General features: G+C 38.5%; 1 long non-coding RNA gene across 1 annotated transcript; it reads left to right on the forward strand.

Moving 5' to 3' along the window:
• The first annotated feature begins 5,966 nt into the window (after positions 1-5,966).
• LOC109145081 lies at positions 5,967-16,858 on the forward strand. Its single transcript, XR_002046281.3, has 4 exons — positions 5,967-6,019; positions 7,348-7,465; positions 9,982-10,080; positions 16,169-16,858. It is a non-coding gene; the product is annotated as an uncharacterized LOC109145081 (long non-coding RNA).
• Positions 16,859-18,985: the final 2,127 nt, after the last annotated feature.

Below are 18,985 nucleotides of genomic sequence, written 5' to 3' on the forward strand. Positions count from 1 at the left end.
GAAAGTCTTCACTGTGAGAAGTTAAAGTATTTTCTATTTTTGAATTCTAGCTAATGTTTTTTCATAGGAAAATATTTTGACCTTGTTAGCATTTAAAGATGAACCTATAACTTTGACAGCTAAATATAGTCTTTGGTGGTAGAGTAAGAACATCTGAATTAAAATAGTCAAAACATCTCTCCCATTATGCATTCAGTCAAAATTCAGGTTTAAAACCTTCTTGGGATTCATATTTAATATTTAGTTAAACATTGCCAATTATCTTTGGAGCCACAGAATAAAACAGAACTTTAGTAATTGTCACAAAAAGTGACATGGAACAGCTTATTCCAATATGAATGAAGCTCTGAAGAAGTAATTCTTTTAAAGAATAAAAATGAAGTACATTAAAGGTTCAGTGCACTCATTAATATTAGTTATTTCCAACATTGGTCAGGAAATGTGATCCTCTTAAAACTATTTCAAAAGGATGCTGTCATTTGGATAATTACACGTGACCCTAATTTATGCCAAGATAAATGTAAAAGTAAACTACTTCTTACTGCTTTTCAAATATTTATAAGCTTTCCAGCAGAGTAGTGCTAATTAAAGCTTTATACACTTACAAAGAAAATTTAAAATAGTGCTTTTAGCTTGGCTTTTATAGAATCTTTTTATTTCTTTTCCCAAAGATGTCATGCAGCAACACAGCTGCAGTGGCATTGTGTGCAGAAGCCCATGAGGTCTGAAGAGTAAACCAGGACCTGCTCTTTCCATTGCATTCAGATTTCCTATGGCTGTTGTTTTGCTGGCATTGATAGACTCTAATTCAGAACTGAGGGGTAGAATTTGAATGTTTCCTAAGGCCTTTAAGAGTAGTTACAGACAGTATACAGCAGTGGCCTGAACACCAATAGCTACTATTCCACTGTCTGCCAGCTAACTACAACACATTTTTTTGGCAACAAAGATCTTTCAAGTTCTGTTTCTCCTCCCACACACCCAGAGTTGTAGTTTCAACTTAACGTGACTACTACTTGGTAACATTAATATTAACATGAAGTTAGGGTTAATAACATCAAAGGAATAAAAAAGATTATCTGGAAGTTAACTTGCAGAAAAACAGTCTTGTTCAGGCTTACATAAAGCTTCTGGTGAGAGAGGACTTCTAAAGCCCTTTGCATTTATTAAAGGCAGGGCTGGATTTACACCCAAAGCTGCAGAAACCTAAAGGAAGCTACCAGAGGGCCAGTTAAAATACTGTCAGCTTGAGACGCCGAGCCAGGGGTCAGCCCAGAGGTCTGGCTGCGTCCCGCTGAGAGACAATTTGGTGCCCAACAGCTTCAGAGGACGAGCTCCTCTCCCTAAGGAGTTAGCCCCAAGCTATGGTAGAAAGTGTGTTGGCGAAGGTAAAGGAGCAGGAGGGGGGTCCTCTGTATAGGTTCCACAAGCTTGGTTTATTCAGAGAGCAGGTGAAGGGTTCAGGGACAAAAAACAAGGATAATGAGAGGGTCCAAGGGTTTTATACTTGGAGAAAAAAATAGGGCAGAGTTGAGGGGAACAGCCAATGAGGAAAAGCGGAGGGGGTGGCAAGGACAACAGAGCAACCAATAGAAGTAACACGTAGGAGGGGTCCACAGCAGGGAGCCAATGGGGTGTCGAGTACGGGAGAACTTTCTAGAACTCATACATAAGTAAACAGGTGATTTGCATATTCAGGATCTAATACATAAAATGGGGAGGGAAAATATGAACCAACCAACATCAAGTAATCAAATTAGGAGCGCAAAGACTTGTGGGTACTCGCCACAACCAGAGGTGCCACACATCAGTCAGTACCTTACCACCAAGGCTCAGGATGCTGTGTATTGGTGGCTGTGGCTACAACCATATGCGCAGTAGCATCGGGTCGCTGACAGCCCAGATCAGTTTCTTCACTTGTGCTAGTGCAAGGGGTGGGTGGCACAAGGTAGGAATAAGGAATAGATGAATATTTCTTTTGGTGCCGATGCATTTCCAACTTAAACTTCGTGTGAAAAGGTAAGTTGTTGTTTTTGGTGTAAAGGAAATTTTGCTTGAAGATTAAGTGGAAGAGAAAGAAATGTTTTCCTCCATTCTACCTAAAGTAGCAGTAATTCCATTGGAAATGTATTGTTCTGAAGCCTGATTTCTGGGTACAAAGTATGTGCTTTTGGAAACCTTGTTTCTACCAGACCCATAGAGTTTTCCTCTGAGTAAAAGAGGGACAGAGCATGTAACATATGTGCGTGTGCATCCATGTGTGCTACACAACTGCTCTGCACCTTGGTAGTTAGTTGTTCTGGGGAATAGATGGGGAAGTACTTCCATCAAAAGGAAAAATACACACCCTGAAATTGGTGGTTCCAAATGTTTGTCACTGGCTAAAAATAGCTCACTGTTGCTACTATTTGATAAGTAGAGTGCTGCAGCCTCAAGCGCTCTCTCTGTGGCAGTCCTGTGCTTCAGGCCACAGTTCTTTATAGGAAGGTGCCTTAGGTGCTAAAATCTTTCAATGCACCTGTCTTATATTCTTAGTGAGCATGCTGGATGCTTATTTTTCTGTAATAAAGATGAATGAGGGAATGGCATCAAAAGTTGTTTCTTTAATTCTTTAGTAGACTTTTGTGCTGTGAATGGCTGCTAGAAAAGTACAAATTGCTGCTCCCTCGCAAAGAACGCGCTTCCTTCTCAATATATCTTCCCACATCCTCAAGCTCTAAATGAGGATTTCACCTATTTTTGTGCGTGTTTTTAAGGATTACAAATTAACATTATCTTGCATATTTCTTCCTTTGATTTAATTATGTTAAAACCTACAACTACTTGAAGGAGAAGGCATGTAAAAGATTGGGACCTATAAAATCTGTTAAGTCTTAATGTGTTTTATTCAGGTATGGCTGTGCTAGTTTTTACCTAAGCCGAATGAATGTCACTGGTTTTCAAAAGCTATATTTCAATGCATAACTTTTTTTACATATATAATATCTTATTTTTATAGAGTTATTTAACTTGTAATAGTCACACATTGATATGAGACAAATTAATCAAAGCATTTATCATTTGGGTAATCACATTAATATAACTGCATAAAGTAACATAATCTTCCTGCAATATTGTAAAATGATACATCTTATTATCACACTTACTGTGGAGTTTATACTGTGTTTGACATTTGCCAGTGGTCACACAGCTCAGACCACAGATCGTGTGGCCCCAGGCACTGACCAGTGTTCACCAGGTCATGTATATTTGAAGATAGCAGTCAAATGCTGTCAAGGGTGGTCTGGATCTCCTCCTTTTTTTATTTTTTTTTCTTCTTCATTTTGATCTTCCCTTCCACCTTTTCTGTTTTCTGTCTTCTGTAATTATTTGTTTCTTCCTGCATTGCTTAGGGAAAACACTTCAGCCTGTCCCAAAGTGGAGACTCAAAGGAAGAGTGACCAAATGGGAATATTCTTGAAAGACTACAAAGGGGATGAGTACACAGGATAGCTTCTAGCCTCCATCTGCTGAGTAGCTCAGAGACTTCTTGATCTAGATACAGTGCTTGAGTATTTAATAATCCTCAGTGGTTTTATTTTCTGTGAAGTTGTTCACTGTCCCCTAGTGCTCCTGCAAGTTTTTGGCACTCACCGCACCTTTTGGCATGTAGTTCCTTAGATCTCCTCTCTGCTACATGAAGAAAACTTTCATTTGTTTCCAGTGTAGCTCCCAATAGCTTAATTTGATCCCCCACAGGTTTTGTTTTGGAAGAGGCAATGAATACTTGGTCTCTATCCAACTTCTCCATGCAACTCATGATTTTGTAGATCTTTGTCATACCCCTTTTTAGTCATCCCTTTTTCAGATTAGAGAAAAATATCTTGGACGAGTTTAAGAAAAAGCAAAAAAACCCCTATTTTTAAGGCTTTCAGAAAACACTGCTGCTTATGTACTACACCATCTATTGTGTAGAACAGTGGGCAGCATTCTGCTTTGCTCCATGATTGAGCTCCATGGTGGAGCTGTCTAATTTCACATTTGTTATGCCTTTATCATCACTAGCAAGGGATTTACTTGCAAGGCAACAATCCTTACCGTGATGGAGTTTATTGTGGTCTACCAGGTTGTTTTGCAGGCAAAAAGAACCACCCAAATAAATTACAGCACCAATCACAGCTAAGAGATGTTTTCTTTTTCCCTATCTATTATCTTACTGAAACAGCTTTAGTAGTAAATAGTTAACAGAAACACTTCTCAATGTCTTTTTAAAAAGGACTGTCAATCACAATGAAAGTAAGGTAATCCTATCTCAAATCAGACAACATCAATAATGATCAAAAGAATTCTACTGTCAGTGCACTACTTGGAAAAATCCAGCAGTCAAATTAAATAAGAAATTACTATTTTGGAGTACTTGAGTATAGATTAGATTACATTAAGGGAAAAATACCATGACTCCAGTTTTTGTCTTTTGTAGTAAAGACAATTTGTTTTCTTTTCTTAATTTTATCACAGAATTACAGAGTGGATGAAGTTGGGTGGGATCTCTAGAGATAACCTGGTCCAGTGCCCCTGATCAGGCATGGTCTGCAGAGAGGTTGTGAAGGCTTCATCCTTGGACATATTCAAAACCTGATGGGATGGGGTCCTAGGCAAACTATTGTAGTGATCACCTTCACATAAATAAGCACTTTCTTATATTTAGCTGGAGTTTCCTGTATTTTTAGATGCTTCTTGTCTTGTCTAGATACCACTGAGAAGAGAGTGGCAGTTTTCTTTACTGAAGGTCAGACAGAAGTGAAGAAGGCATCGATTACTTAGCTCTTTTCTGTGTCCTCTGTCATCAGTTCCCTGTCCCGCTAAGGAGCAGTCCCACAATTTCCCTGGACTTCCTCTTGCTGCTGATCTACTTGTAGAAACCCATCTTTTTGTTCCTCACATTTTTCAGTAATTCATCTGCAGATGGGTTTCAGTTTCAACGCAACAGATGCGTTTAGATAGATTTAGCTAATTCCAAAACTTCTTGCAAATTAGTCTGGTTGAGTTTTACAGATGCTACTTGTTACTTGTTTTTCTGAGGAAACAAAATGTCTTTGTTGCTCAGCTTAGCTGGAGTTTATGTAAAACTGGTAGCTTACTAGAATTAGCTTGTATATAATATATACTTTGCTAATTATATTTAATTTATTTCTGAGTAATGATAAAAATTTGGTCTAGATGGTTTAGCATTCTAAAAGCTCTAGGTTAGAAAATTTCTTTGCCTCACAAATCCCTCAGACATCTACTATAGCACTGAAAATCACTATTGACCATTATATAGATCTAAAGACTGTGTATTTCACAGTTAAAATACACCAAACATTTAAGAAATGTTCATGATTTTCCTCTGTGACTATTTCTTCATTTTGATGTACTCACTGCACACTTCCCCACTGAGTCACTTTCTTGGATCATCAAACAATCTATAATCTGCATTTTACAGAACAGTTTTCAAAAAATAATAATCCACTCCCAAATGCAAATCAAGTGAATAATGATGAATTGGGTCCACATTCAATCAAAAGTTTAGGCAAATGCTCAAACGTTTTACCACATCAAGCACTTCTGAATGTGAATTGAAAGTTAACTCTGTATGGGATTAGGAAGCTGAACTGGGAAGGCAGGTCATGTGAGCACCTGGAAATCAAATATAACACCTGTATTAACTGACTCATTCATTGTCCCCTTTTATGGCAATATTAAGATTAGATTGGGGATGTATTGAGTTTGCATGACCTGGTTTTGGTAGCGGGGGCCTAGAGGGGTGGCTTCTGTGAGGAGCTGCCAGAAGCTTCTACCACTGGGAGAGCCAGTCCCTGGTGGCTCCAAAGATGGGCATGCCACGGGTTAGGGCTGGGCCAACTAGAAATGGTGGTAACGCCTCTTTGATAACACATTTAAGAAGAAAGAAAAAGAAAAAGTTATTGCACAGCTGTAGTTGCGGCCAGAGAAGGGAGGAACGAGAATGTGTGAGAGGAACAACTCTGCAGACACCAAGGTCAGTGGGGAAGGCAAGGCAGGGCAGGAGGTGCTCCACGCACCAGAGCTGGGATTCCCTGCAGTCCGTGGTGAAAACCATGGTGAGGCAGCTGTGCCCTGCAGCCCATGGGGACCCACCTGCAACCCATGGAGGAGCTGTGGATGCCTGAGAGGTGGCTGTGACCCCATGGGAGGCCCATGGAGGGTGGAGCCCAGGCTGGAGCAGCCTGTCCTTGAAGGACTGCACCCTGTGCAAGAGTGAGCCATGCTGCAGGGGTTTGGAGGGGACTGTTACCCACAGGAGGGACTCACATTGCAGCGGTTTGTAGGGAGCTGCTGCTCGTGAGATGAACTCACATTGGAGAAGTTAATAGAGAATTGTCTCCTGTGGGAGGGACCGCCCAGCGCAGCAGGGTAACATCTGGAATGGACATGATGTCACATGTAAAAGTAGAAGAAAGGGAAATTTTTTGTTAAAGATGGTGCTTTAAATTTTTGAGACACACCTGCTTTAGAAAAGCTTTGTAATTCCATTGTCTCACACTGCCAGCATGCTTTACACAGAGCAAGCAGCACATGGGGAAAGCAGGTAAAGTCATGGCTCTTAACTTGCAGTGAGGCAATGTCTTCCATTCTTAATCTTTGAAATTCATTCAGTGTGTCCTGGATATGAGAAGAAAAGAAATGATGCACCATTTCTTTCAAAGCCATTGTTATTTCTGAGGCACACACACACATTTATGAGTATTTCTAGATATCATTCATATTAGCAATAACTGACATAAAATGTCACTCAGTTCTCTACTTTTATTCTATAGGGTTTAAACAGTCTTGTTATGCTGCTGAGCTGTATTTGCAACATTTGTTAAGAATGACATCCCATACATAAAACATCTAAAAATTCATCTAAAAAGCTTATCTGCTTTTGAGATGGCACAAATATGTTCACATATTGTATGAGCTGAAGGAATCTGGGCTCCTTAGATTGAAGAAAAGCAGGTTATAATTGGTAGCTGCAAACAGCGTGATCATTGAGAAAATATACTCTGTATGTATTGACTTCTAATAAACAGGATTAATGGCCCATTCACTGTTTAGAAGACACTTCAGTAAGTATTTAAATATTCTGCTTTACTAGCACTAGGAATTGATAACAGATATCAGAACTCTAGTGTTATCAATTAAATCTCATATTTAATGATATTTAATATTTATCAGATTTTGCAGAAAACAAAAAGTAAAAGACAATATGGTTGTGTAGTAAACATCTATTTGTTACTATTAATAATTTTGCACCTGTGCTTCTCTATTTTATTTTATTTTTTTCTTAAATCGTTCTCATTCAAGGAGGCTGCTCTTTTCCCAGACATGATGCGTTTGCTTACATGTGCACCACAGAGATTTCACCCAAGTCGACATGTTTCTAGAACTTACAAACCTGGAACCAAAACACTTGTCTCAATAAGTAAGTGAATCTGATAGACTCTTTCCAAGTATAGTATCTGACAGAATAACTGAGATCTAGTCTATTGTCATTGACTTCTACCAGCCTTACAAGTGTGACAGGCATAGAGTGAAAGCTGTTTTTCTTAGGGACAATTGTTCTGTCTAATGCTAGCATTGCTCACATTTTGGTGACATCATTCATTATGTACTTTGAGGAGTCTTCCTGCTTAAGGCACATAAAAGTTCACCGCAATTCTCAAAAACCTTTTGTTTCATTTAGTGTGCCATGGGCATCACAATCACTTGAACATTTTTTTTCTGTTTGCCTGATTGTGTTTCACATTAGCCTGACCTAATTTACCCATATCTGAAAGGCCATGCCAGGTTTCATTCCCTATAAGTCAGCAGAGCCTCCACAGACAGCCTGGGGATATATACAGATCCAGTGAATGCAGCTATAGCCTTGTCTTATTATTGCTGGAATTTGACCTATAAGAAGAAACCTTGCTTCCATTTTTATCCTGCCAAAGCTGTTTCTTAAGCCAAGGAACCCAAATTCTGATTTTCCCTAAGAAAACAAACAAACTCCAACAAAACACATACACAATTTCCCACCCTTCTCTGCCCACCAAAGTACTGTCCATGGCTACTGATATAAGTCTTGTTAATGCCCCTCAGTTAATGCCCCTCACTGTTACTTCCTGTTTGGAGCTATCCTTGATCTATTTTTTCTTCCTGAAGAAAACTCTTGCAATCAACTTTTCTATAAAGGGAGTATCTGGTAAATCTTTGAAGAAATAAAATTTCAGCATTTTCATTAATATTTCTTCAGAATCTGGAGCACAGTGCTTGGTGTTCAGGTAGTTCCCATTTTAATTTTCTCTTTCAGGGTGCTACTTTTTCAACTGGAACCTGACATCAGTTCTGAAATGGCATTTGTGACCACAGATGGTATTCAACCATCATTGAAGGCAATGGGCACTTTTGCCTGCACCATCTGCCCTTTGGAACTAAAAACCTTTTCAGGCTTCTCTCTAATCCTGCTCAGATGCAGGAATATACCAGGAGAATCCAACAAGACTCTGACATCAGACCAGTTATGATAGTTTTATACAGTTTACTTATATTAAACTAGCATAAAAAAAAGGTCAAATGCAAACATTTTAAACTTGTAGCTGTCACTGCTGAATCACTGCAGTATTTCATTTGGATAGCACGATGTGAGACTGCCTAAAGAGGGTGATGGCCAATTAGGGATCAAAAGAAAGGCAGAGGCAGACCTTGTATGAGGGTGGATAATACACATGAAAAAGTCTGCTGGCAGAGTTATGTCAGTAAATGAGTATTTTGGCAAGGATTGGTTCATCAAGCAAAGTCAGCTGTGCTAACAAAAGCACTTAAATATCACCCTTGTTGTGTCTATGCTGGAAGGACAGTGGAGAATTAATAAAAATAAAATTCGCTGATGTTTCTACTTTAGAACTTTTTTTAGAGTGGGTTTAAATTGATTTTTCGTTAAATAACTACTGCTAGGATTTCTAGTTTCTGTTTTTTCATTTCCCTCTATCCATGATTTGCACTGTGATGACCTCCTTAATCTAGGTTTTAAATCATTTCTATCAAACTAAGCTCAAACGATCTCATTTTGGTATTATAATACTAATATGCTTTGTTTTCTTTCAGCTTGGCAGCCTTGTTCAAAAATGCACATCATTTATATTCAGTTAAGTCTTTATTTGCATGAAGGAATTCAGTACAGCAGCTTTTCTATTTTCCCTGGAATATTTTTCACGTTTGAAACATGTAACCATTCTAGATCACCTTTTCTATCGCTTGTGGAAGTCTATCAAAATAAAATTTGCTCTAGGCAATAAAGCAGACTAAAGCTGAAATACTGACTGTGACCCTTTGGAAAAATGGAAAGAATTTATCAGTAAAAGTGTTATGTCCCTTTTGCAATGTCTCAATTAATTACCCTTGTGCCACTGTAGGTCTGGCAGCTATATTACCATCAAATGGCCAGGGTGAACTAAAACACATTCTGTTATTCCATCTTTTATATACAAACTATTTTAAATCTAAGCAGATACTGTTATTATAGAAAGGGGGAAATTGTGCAAACTTACTGCAGAGCTCTGCTAAGGCAGATGTGGTTTAAAATGCCAGATTAACACTGTTAATCTGGCATTTTAACTTCTCATAAAGGTTGTGCTCTGTACCTTCTAACACTGTCTTAAGTTGTGTGTTTAACCAGAAAAACAGAAGTAGAAACCACAGAAAAATTGTAGCTGATCTTGTGATAGTTTAAGGTGAATATTACCTGCTGCCTCTGGATATATGGCTTAGTGTTGGGGGACTGATAGAGAGTTGTTCTGCCAGCTCCACTTGAACTAACCTCATTACTTTTGGATTCTTCCCTGAGGCTATTTCTACCCCATTTTGTACAACTAGAGCAACAAGATGAGACTGAAGTTTTGCAGACTCAAGTCTATGACATGAACTACTAATTCACCTCTTCTTTTTTTTCTTTTTAAGGTGGAGTTGATTTCCCTTGCGTTGGAAACTTGTTAAATTGTCCAATTAGATTGCCAGAAGGGGCAATTTATTATTAAGGTCTGAGAAGTCATATTCTAGGTGGGTTTTTTGTGGGTTTACATCTGTTATGATTAAATAATATTTTTTGGTAACATTTCATATTACTTTATTTTTAGGCTGATGTTAAATAGGGGAAATTATTAGCAAGTAAGAGGAGTGTCAAAACCAGAAATTACCATGAAAACTGTTTTGCTGCCTTACAGAGGCAGTCTATAATAACATTTTTAAAAACTGGAATATATATTCTGTCCACAGAAAGCTGTTAATATTTCACGAACCACAGAAGTCCTTCATGATGAACATAGCATTTTTCTTATGGTTTACAGTGCTATTTATCAATCCAGAAAAATTGAACTTTGGGCCAACTGAAGCAAGGCCCAAAGAACTAACTCAATTATTTAATAAATACACTGGTTTTGGATGGATTTTATATTGATAAACCTTCTTACTATCCTACATGCAAAGCATCAGCAGGAATAAATTCAGTCTAAAATATGTGCCCGTCTCCAGCAGAAAAAAATTAGCAATAAAAAGCTTATGGAGAGCAGTCTATGATTCTCTTGTTTGCAGACAAGACTGTCTCTGGTATAGCTTATTTCCAATAAAAACATTCAAATGCAGCTGGATTTAGGCATGAAATAAGATTTTATTTCAAAAATTTACTACTAAAATAATTGCATCTGGAAGCAAATATTTGATAAGCATTCCTTACATACATCTCATCTTTAGCTTAACACTTGAAATTGAACTCATTTAATAAGTGCCCTCTTCACAAATCACATCTACTAGGTATTGATTTGGATACTAAAAATGAGCAGAACCAAAATTAATGACCACTTTGCAATATGTGATTGTAATCAAATATTGTGGGGCAACTCTAGCTGTATGTGGTGAATTTCCATTTCCACCTGATTCCTAGTTTATGAACCTGGACTGATTCATCGGTCTTGGAAGGATTTTTCAGGTTCCTGCTTTATGAGCAGCAAGACAAGGCATTGATAGTATATGCAGTTATATATAACAGCAGCTTAATGCTATTTCATTTTTCCAATAATAACAATATATCTCACCACAGTAATGACAGCATATTGTAAGACTTCATTGAAAATTGCAATTTTTAGCTATCACTTGAGAGAACACTTACTGTAAGAAACAGTCTTTAAGACTCAGGACTTAAAAATTAGCTCTCATTAGCTCCACCCATTTCTGTGGTCAAATGTATTTCACTGCCCAGTTCTGTAGTGGTGACCAGCTACCAGAGAGAGGGACAGATGATGAGAGATGCTTGTGGCTCAGCTAATTACTAGTAAGTCCATCTGTAGTGAGATGTGTGGCTGGGGGGAGGAAGAACAATTTCTGTGAGGTGGCAGCTGTTTACCAAATTAATTTCTCGGTCCTGGGGACAAATGCCAGGCAATGTATCCCACTGATGGTCCTGCTCCCCCTGAGCACTGGACACAGCTGCTGGACTTTACTGCTGTGTGAAGCGCAGACCTGAGATCTCCAGCAACTTCTGGTGACAAGTCATTTGGGAACATATGGTCTTGACATCTGTGGTGGCCAGGGTTGGGCAGCCAAATTGCGAAGGTGGGCAGTTGCACAGACTTATTTCTTCATCACCTTCTTCTCTGTAGAAGCTGCCCTCCAGAGACTTGTTTAGATTGTATCCCATTATAGCCATTCATAAGAGCTGTGAGTGTCTCTGAGACATCATCTGATCCCTCTTGTTCCTGCCTGCTGTGTCCTCAAGTGTCATCTCAGTGTCCAGACAGAACAGTAACCCTCTGAGTGAGGGCTCGACAAGGAAGCGCAAGTCCCTGCAGTGTGTCCCTGGGAGTAACTGGAAATGTTGTCACTGCTTTGTGATCTTCCAGTCCTGCCAGGCTCTGCAAGTCATTCACACAAATATCAGTGGTGCTGTTGTCTCACCTCCTGGAAACTCAGGGTACACACACCGACTGATGCTCCCTTCCTGTTATTCCTCAACGATATGACTGGTTTATGCTGATTTTTGCCAAAACTTGCCCAACCTCATTACCATAGTACCCAGCAGCTTCTCAGCTCCTGCTGGCCTCCACAGCACTGCTTTGGGTCACTCCAGATACCACCACAGCCTGCCTTGACCCTCCTGAAAGCTGCTTCCCAGGGGGGCACTAAGTGCTCCAGTTCCAAGGTTCCGGTAGCAGTGAATGTGTGGGACTGCTGCCTAGCCATGCTACCTTTAAATAACTGTGTGGATGCAGTTTGGGTGCTAGTAAAAAATACTGGTACTTCAGACAATTTTTCAAATTCATTAAGACAAGTAATGTGCAACACAGTTTGTGACTGTGGAGGGACTAAATCTTCTTCCTGATAAATTATACAGTTATGCTTTCAAATGCATTTACTTGTTTTGAAACATTATTTCTCTGAAAATCATGTTTTCTGCTTCTGAAAATAAGCAAGTTATTGATAAGAGGGTTCATTTTGTTATAAAACTGTTTTGTTTCTGTTCAAACATAATGTATCTGAGAGACAAATAGTCTTAATTTGCTAACTATTTATATCATTCTTTTTTCTTATTTTTTTCCTTTTTTTTTTTTAGATAATTCTAGCACCTTAATAACCTCATAGAATAGTTATTAAAACATAAGAGATCAAATTCTAATGAGAACACTACAGTCCACTTCTTGAAAGGTCTTTCAGGAAGGGATTGCTAAAAGAAATACAGAAAGAGTAAATTAATTTTCCAACTTATAACAAACAGCAGTATAGTAGTACCGAGCTGTAGCCACCTACATGAATAACCATAAATTAAGTGGTGTTTTAGCCAGCTAGTATTAGACTGCTACGCATGAGCAGGCAGAAAGTCTTCATTTTCCCTGGCATGGATTATTTGGAGAATTTGCTATATAACTACCTTAACTGTACTACTTCTTGTACGTAAGTACAGATGAATTAACAACAAAGGATATCAGGACCTTTGTTAAGCTTGTAGATAACCCACGGAAGAGGATACACAATGCAAACTCCTCTGTGTTACTGTGCAGGCAGGAAATGGCCTGGAAGCAAGAAAGCATTGTAGAGCTTTGGGGATAAGGCTGCTGGATCACGGAGATCCTCCAAGGAGAGTGGGCAGTGACCAGCGCTGGAGTCCTGCCCAGCTCCCAGCAGGAGGGAGCAAAGTGTTTCATACTCCCTGCTCTCACTGACCCTGTTAGCACCTGGATTTGGATTCAATGTTGCAAAGGACATTCTGTATCCACAGTAAATAACTCACTCAAGGTCAAAATAAAAGAGGGTTTCATGGGGAGTTCAATATGAGCAGAATAGAACTCATAATACAATTGTGACCGACTTGAGAGGGGAATAAAAGCAAACCTGCTTCCTACAGGTCAAGAAATACTTGTGGATTATGGATTACTAGTAAAAAGATTTGCACTGATTTGGGCACATTAGGAAAAGCTATTAACATACTAGCAACAACAACCACTGTAACACGGCAAAAAATAGATAATGGTGATGAGGACTATAAAAAAAATGAAAGTCAGAATTAAAACATCTTGCAAGAATTGTGACGTCAATCTCCTACTTTCCTTGTATATCATACAGTATGTCACTGATACAGTAACCACTATTTGCAAAGCAATAAATTCCAGTTGATGGGGAGGACATTTTAATTAACACCATTCAGGCTCAGTACTATTATATGTAATATAAAATTATTTTTAATTTTATCTCCTCTAAAACCTCAACTCCCAAATTTTGAATTAATTTTTGCCAAGTGATATAATTACACTGAATACAATACACACAAATTGTTATGATACCCAGGTGATTAAAGGTAAGCCAGTTATCTTTATGACATTTCTGTTGTCTTTTCACACCAAACAAATAATTTAGAACAATTTAATTGAGAGGAAAGTAGTGAAGTGGATATGGTGTACATTGCATTAAGATGAAAGAAAAAGAAAAGGAAAATGTAGATATGCTTGTGCAGTGCTGGAAGAATTACAAGAAAAGGAGCAGGAGCATGTGTTGCATTTACAGGGGATAAAAATACAGTGTGCTACTAATGGAAAGATGAGCAATAAACAACACAAAATGTTAGATGAAGCAAACAAAATGCAAGAGAAGACAAAAGAGTAAGATCAAATTAGAAAGAAAAATTACCTGGAAAGTAACAATGCCATTGCTTCAGCAGACACCCTCCACCCCAGCCCTTTTTTTCGTATTGGACTCCATACAGTATAAAGATACAGTTCTTTGCCTAAAAGCCACACTATCCAGCAGAGGTCTGAGGCAGCAGCAGGACCAATGTAGTGCAAGAAAGGTACAGAGTGGGGGGATATGCTCACTCAGCCCTATGTATTGTGGTACATCAGTCAATTGAATTGAAATTCCTTGGACTATTCCTTTAAAGCTGGATTCTAGATGAAAATGTAAAAAGGATGGTGGTAAACTTCAGCAAATCCAGCCAAGGCTGGGACAGGTTGCCTGGAGAGGCTGTGAATCCACTACCCCAGGAGGTGTTCAGCACCTAACCTGTCAAATCCCTGAGCACCCTGATGTGAATTCGGTGCAACCTTGCTTTGGATGAAGATCTTCTGTTGGCCTTCCAGCCACAGTGCGTCCGTGATTCCTTCATTTTGAACATGCTGGGATTTTGTTTGTATCACACACAGATTCTCACTAATGTTCTCTAGCACCTGTACTTCCATAATCAAAATGTGCCTTGATATTTGCTTCCAGTCTGGGCACCAAAAGATGTGTAGGAATGGATGGATTTAACAACAAAATCAATAGAAATGGTGAGAACAGCAAGCCATGAGTAGATGGCATCATTTGGAGGGAAAAAAGCTAAACCAAACAACCAAGCAAAGGAGAGAGATGGAAAAGCAGATTTGAAAAATTAATTCAGTTATTTCTTGTTATATATGAAATAAACATATATTTGTAGGGGTATAGTTCCACTGATTTTGATGATGCATGTTATCTGTTGAAATAAAAATTGTAAGATGTATAACATCTACATCCAAAATAGCCTCACTTTTTATCAACTGTTTTGTACCAGCTTTACACGGTATGTAATTTTAAAATTTTGAGTAATTTTTCCAATTCTTACACCATTTATCTGTTCTCTCTGCTCATTCTTTCAATTCTCAACCATCTCTTAGCTTTTTTTTTTTGTGTCTGGTGACAAAGTTGTTATAAAAGACAAAACAGATAAAATAGCAGAATAATGACAGTGGATGTCCCTTCTGGTGAGATCTAGATTTCCTCAGTGGAGAATGTATGACATTCTTTAATTTCTGACACTTGAAACCTTTTTTAATAATGTAATTTCAGCCTAATTTAACAATCAGCATGTTAGATGTCTTTTAAAGGTACTCCCATCTTTTGTTGGTTTTAGCAACCAACTTCTTCCCAGCCCAACTAGCCCCAGTTCAGCTCTATAGTGGCACAGCATGTCGGAATAAATCACTTGCCTTCTGCCCTTTGCAGTCGTAAAATAAAAATCCAAGCAAGAAAAACAAGAAAATGCACGTTTGCCTCTTCTTACGGTTACCTGCCTTGAAAGTTTCTAACGCCAGGATGTTGTTTTTCTGGAAAGAAAAGAAGCTATCATTTAAGGAATTTTATAACCAGGGAATATTTTTACTACTACTGCAGATTAACATTATGCTTTCCTCTGCTAGATGTGATCCCATTTAATTATGTTCTGTCTCTGTTGCAGAGACACTTGATGATGTGATTCTCTTGATGATAAGAAGGTTGCACACAGCCTGCTGAGGTCAAGTTCCCAGCAGTCACAGAGTATGTCAGTGGTGCCAGTGAAGTCAATGGAACTGCTTTTATGTACTTCAAGTTTGAGCACATGGTTGAACCCTGCTTTTTTCTTTTTTTCTTTTTTAACCCTGTTCTTCTGTACTGAGGTCACATTGACTGTTTCATTCTGTTTGTGCTTTCAATCTCTATTTTTTACTGAGGACATTGTAGGTTGAACAGGAATTCCGCTTTTTCAAGTGGCATACAGAAGAGTAATTTCCTACTTAAAAGTTTTCTTCTCTATCAAGTACTTTGTGGAATACATCTTAGTTCATTTGGATACAGAATGACTGAGATTAAAAGGTACTTCTGTTTCCAGCAGCCCCTGGCAGAGGCCTGAAAAGCTTTTGTCAAGCACCACCGTCACACCTACAGACACCTGAACTGTGGCAAACTGCCAGGGAACCAGTGCGGCATTCCACTCCATGCTGCATTGAATCATCTCCAAGGTGGGACACTTCTCTTTTCTTCCTCTCTTCCTCTCTGAGCCAGGAATAGTTCCAGGAGCAGAAGACAGTTTCAGTCTGGATCAACTGCTGACTTTTTAGCTTGTATTTTTATCTCTTCCATATGATGCTGATCTTGGAGAAGAGCCTAAGTTGAACATTCCTGCCTTTTTTTCCTGGATCTTCTGCTGCACATGAAAAATCAGGTCTGTGGAGTTATTGTGGAAACTCTGAAAAGCTCTTTCTCCTTTGCCTTTCTCCCCTGCCTCCTTTGCCTATGGCTGTAGTGAACAGCAGCACTCACTGCAGAACTCAGGTACAACATAGTACCAATATGCAGTGATTGTAACATGCATCAGTCCCACACGGTGTACATAATCACACCCAGTATTTCAGAACTGTAATTAAGTCTTGGGAGAATGCTTCACTCATTTACATCACCAGACTGAACTGTGTTAAAATACTACTATATTGGAACAATGTTTACCAAAACAGTTGACTTAAAATAGGTCTTCAAGGGATCTACAAAATTCTCTTCTATAAGTTTGTAATGCTGCAACAAATCAAAAATGAGACAAGTGTATATTAAAATATTAAAAAATTAGTCTTGTCATAAGTATCACTTAATGTGTATATATTATATTACTTGAATAATTAAATTATGTGTTTAATATTTATTTACTATCAAAAATTATGATATCTAGATACAACTATAACCTTAGTGATATAGTTGAAACACTGTGCATTTGATTACTTATAAAACAGTAGAATCATACAATCATATCAACAGACATATCAAAAGTACAGAAATATTAATTTTCTCTTTCTTTGAATAGTTTAGCTATCACATTATGTGATGAACCAAAAGATAGTTCCCTGACAAAGTAGATTAAAATCATAAAGCTGTGAGTAACACGAGTATATTGCCTTTCATCTTCATCTCCCCTCACCCACTTGGACAAATGGGGCTTGTAGTTACTTGTTTCCTCTTTAGCACGTTTGCCCAAGGCAACAAACCAAAGAAATTACAGGTAACAGTTTATCAAATGCTTGCAGGCAGTTAATTCCCTCTCTTCTGTCACTCAGTATCATTTTATTGATGGAACCTTGACCCAGGTGTGCCATGAGCTTGAAAGTTCAGTAGGTGGGATGCAGCTGTCACATGAAAGATGGATGATGTGCATTTATGTTTTCAGTTCATGTTAGAGTATCTCAGAATGGACGTGCTAATAAAAGGTGACATCTTAGCAGCGATATTGTGGGAGCCTTGGGAAAAGGACTCAGAACAGTTCCAGCATGTGATAGGAATGGACAGGAGGAGAGACTTCATGGTTAATGTACAGGGGCTGTAAGTTTGCATTCGGATTTCCAGAAGTGGAAACATGCATGGCACAGGGTTTATCAAAACCAGCAGGACCGTGTATAGTGCACAGTTTGCTACACAAGCAAGGTTTCAGAAGAGTAATGATGGTTGAAATACATTTTTATTAAATATAAATAATTTATAAACACATTTTAGATTATTATATTGCTCTGTTATTGGTGTAATAAATCAATTTTGTTTAATAGCTACAGTTATTATACATTTAAAAAGGTACTTTCACATACATGATGAAGGAATTTTTTCTTAACATAGGAAACAGTCCATAATGCTCTGTTGCCGTCTTTTTTAATGAGGTAGAAATTGAGGTAATAATCTAAATATAGAACTGCATTTTAAATTTTTATCAACAAAAGTGATATTTAAATTATGAAAATTCAAATTATTTAAGAATTTTTAAGGTATCTGAATTTCATATTTACCTTTTTCACTGTATTCAAGGAAAAATTGAATAAACAGTGTAAAAGACAAATAAAGAACTGGTTTCCATTGTAAATGATGAGAAGAGCTGCTTATTGCCATTTTCATACAAATTTTCTTCTTGTTAAACTTTGCACCTTTTCTCACAAAACTGCCCAGTTTTGCTGCCCATGGTTCAATGTCCACGAACACAGGCCCTGACTACGCACCATGTGGTCGTGAAGGTGGCACCAGTTTGCCCTTCCCTCTTTGAAACAGAATTTTTCAGATGTTTTTAAGACTGTCAAGAGTTGGAACGGCCAGCTTCCATTCCCATCCTCTCTATTTTTCCAGCTACTGATATTTTGATCCTTTCTTTAAAATCTGCGTCTGAAACTGGCTCTCTCCTTGTGTGCCACAGCTCCCCCAGCACAGCTGACCCCCACGGAGCCAGTGCTCACCCAGTGGCCCCAAACTGCCTCCTGCAGGGCCCCGGATCTGCTCAGCTTTGCTCCGCGGTGGGCTCAGCACAGGATCTGCTGTGCCACTGCCTTTATTTTGGTCAGGATGGTTGATGGCAGTGGAAATGCTGCATGTAGGGGCCTTAATGCTGGTTTGGTTGGATGATCCAGCACTTTGGATTGAGGCTGTAGCTCTCCTTTGGTACATTTATTCCCTTCTATAGCGTAGTATTCATTCTCATATTAATTTACACTTCCTATTATATCTCTAATGGGAACTCTCTAACCAGTCATTACATTATCCATATGTTAAATGTTCATTTTGCAGCTATTAGTATTCTGCCTAGGCTATATATCTCTTAAATACTAATTTTGGACATTGCCCAGTTTTCCTGTCTTCCTCTGCAGAATGTCGCCATTCTGAACGAGGTTCACTGGGCCTTGGATGG

Source organism: Corvus cornix, chromosome 3 (assembly GCF_000738735.6).
Source record: "Corvus cornix cornix isolate S_Up_H32 chromosome 3, ASM73873v5, whole genome shotgun sequence".
Lineage (NCBI taxonomy): Eukaryota > Metazoa > Chordata > Aves > Passeriformes > Corvidae > Corvus > Corvus cornix.